Source organism: Cryptomeria japonica, chromosome 7 (assembly GCF_030272615.1).
Source record: "Cryptomeria japonica chromosome 7, Sugi_1.0, whole genome shotgun sequence".
Taxonomy (NCBI): domain Eukaryota; kingdom Viridiplantae; phylum Streptophyta; class Pinopsida; order Cupressales; family Cupressaceae; genus Cryptomeria; species Cryptomeria japonica.
Window position 1 is genome coordinate 621,382,406 of NC_081411.1, and position 3,293 is coordinate 621,385,698.

Consider the following 3,293-nt stretch of genomic DNA (forward strand, 5'->3'; position numbering starts at 1 on the left):
TGGGTTGGTCTTCCCTAGGTCTTACACACTCCCTAACCTAGGTGTCTAGAGAAGGGAAATGGAATGGGGAAGAGGGATTACTATCTCCAAGAAGGTTATCCTACCAAGGATGGCACTCTTATAGATGGAATTCGTCCATCTTGGGAAAAGCACTTTTTTGGGTGGTTAAACAAGTCCTAAGGGAAAGACACATGGCCAATTTTGGCCTTCACCCATAGGTACCCCATGAGGCCTAATAGAAAAGCTCTAAAATTGACTCTAGGAGTTGATTTGACCCTCAGAAAGTCCACCTAAAGTTAACCTACGGGTCAACTCTTAGTTGACCTTCCTTGTGGCTCACTAACCTAGATTTCTTGGTTCCTTCAAGGATAATTAGGAGATATAACAATTAACAAAAATAAAACTTTCCAAAAAGGTGACAAGACAAATTGCCAACACAACATACTACATAGGTGTCAAGTGACACTACAACATAATTCCACATCACAATTACATACATGGCAATTGTCCCTAAAACAATTTAAACAATTCCAATAAATACAAATTACACTCATGCAACATTTTACATTTACGAATAAAATATAGTGCATACGGGGTGTTGTCTCTCCAAATAGACAACCCCTGGTTTTACTAACGCACATTGGCCTAGGCTTGATTATCCATAATATTTCCATGGTCACATGGATAATTTCCTGCACATCTCAATTTAAACATTAGTACTTCCCAAATAGCCACATATAATATATAACACGTAATCAGAATACAATACATTCATTCTGCAAAGGCTCGTCATTATAAAATACGATTTATCACAAATCAAAGCAATTTATTATAATCCTCAAAATTTGATCCATCTACAAGATATGCAAACATTTTTCTAACATTATAACAAATTCTGAAATTCAGATAATAACCTGCATCATCACAATATTACCCTAATCTAGAATCATATAATATTCTATAATCCACAAGGCATAGAAATGAAGCATCCATATATATCAATTTTTCCAAAATTATGGGACCATGTAAAGTTCTATATCCATAGTGTGTCAAAACTAGCATCCAAAATAGCTCCAAAATGAAAATAACTAAAGAGATAGGATGGGTCGGGGTAGGGCCTCACAGATCACTTCTTAAGATTGACATCATTCTTTCCAACTCTTTCTCATTGTTTTGTGATTGCACCAACTCATTTCTCAACACATCATTCTCATGCACCAACCTAATGCATTCCTCATATATGTCTTTCAATGACATAGAAAGATTTTCCTCATTCTTCTTCCGATCTTCAATCTCCTTGGACATCCTCATAGTCATGGCTTACATTTTATTCTTCATGACACCATTCTCCTAACTCAATTTCTGACATAATTCCTTAAGGGCATTCTTCTCTTCATCATCTAGATTTTGTAAAAGTTCCTTCCTTTTAGCTTGAGAAGATGATAACCTCTCTTGTAGGGTAAGAATGAATTCTTTTGCAAAATTCAACTCATCTTGCAGCTTTAAGTTCTTCAACATTTCAGCATCATAGTCCTCAAGTGCTACTTCAAGTTCCTTTTGTAGAGTCATCTCCATGGATTCCAGATTCAGGATCTTCCTCAAGCTGTTAGACTTATTTCGAGGCACAAGGCTCTAATACCAATTGTTGGAATCCAAGAACACTGAGAGGGGGGGTGAATCAGTGTTCTACTGGTTAGAGCAATTTAAACCTTATTAACAAATCCACTTATTAACCGGTATGCATAAAATAAAGTAACATCGATTAATATCAATGCAACCACATGAATCAACACCATAACATAGATATTTATACATGGAAAACCTCAAAGAGGAAAAAACATGGTGGGATTGGTGACCCTCAATATCTATCCACAGGGCAAATGAATAAATATTACAAGAGGGGCCTGCACATGCAGGAAGGCACACTTCCTAGAGAACACTGCTCATCACAAAAGGAGCCTCACTGACTGAATATCTAAATACTAGATTATGAACAAAAAATGAACTCTGAATGTGCAACTGCTATGCTGGATGAGTTCTGGTTAAAGCACTATTTGTACCAATTATACTATAACCTCCCTTACCGATATCTTAGATCGCTTCCCAATCCTCTAGACCAATAATCAAGAACCGATTGTAAATATTTACATTTGCATTCTATTGATCAAGATAACATCACAAAACCTTTCGCATCACTTATCTTTTATATCTCCCATATATCCACATCAGACAAAATGACCTAACTTGGACTGACTTATATACCCATTTACATGAATAAACACAAATGTCTTATGTTTGTTTACAAACACATCACAAAAGACAAGACACATGTCAGCCCAGATAAAATATAAACATTAAACAATATGACCATTGCCGCTTCCACGCTTGCCGAATCAATCTCCTATGTTAGGCTTAGAATACCAGTTCCAAGTTTACCAGTTCCTTGAATGTCGGTTCCCTAAATGCCGATGTAGTGAATGTCGATTACCTTGATTGTCGGATCTCCCATGATGTATGTTGCCATCAATGACAACAAATATAACCTAGATGAGTGTCAATTACCAACATGGCAATGGTTTTATTTTCTTTCACAACGTTGGGCCCATAGTTTTGAATGAAATAAATGCAATGCATGGGAGCTCCCCGGGGGTTTCATTTTGCAATTTTTTTGAAGCCCAAGTCTTCTCCTCCTCTTGCCATGTGTCTTTCATCCTTATAGCTGGGAGATCTTTTGAGGGCATTTTCCAGATAGTGGGGCTTTTTGTTAAGGGCTGCAAGCAGTTGGCGAATGGCCACGAACCTTTTTTATCCAATCGACAAGAGTTTTGGGGGCAGTTGTGCTAGGTGCCAAAAGCGGTGTTTTTCTTGGGCCCTTGTTATTCTCATGGCTAATGATGGAGATGCTTTTCTTTTTTTTCCAATACTAGGTTGTTATGCCCTCGCCGTATAAGAAGTGGAATGTTTTATTTTTTGAAGGGTTCTAAACTTGTTTTTAAAAGATACCAAGAAAGTTCTCTAGGTAGGATTTTCATCTCAGATTTGTTATTGTTGCCTGAACTAAGATAATCAACTATGCTTGTGGCCTCTTAGATTACTTTATTCAGTGTGCATTGAAATTTTTTTATGCATCTTGATATTCTGGCATGAATTTAGTAATGTATGATTAATATTCTACTAATTAAATCATGTTTTTATACTCTTTATCTAGTAGATGCGTGGTATATGTTGCTTTATGTTGAGGAAACCGTCAGATGTATCTTGGTTCATGTTCAGGGTATGTAGATTGTTTAATG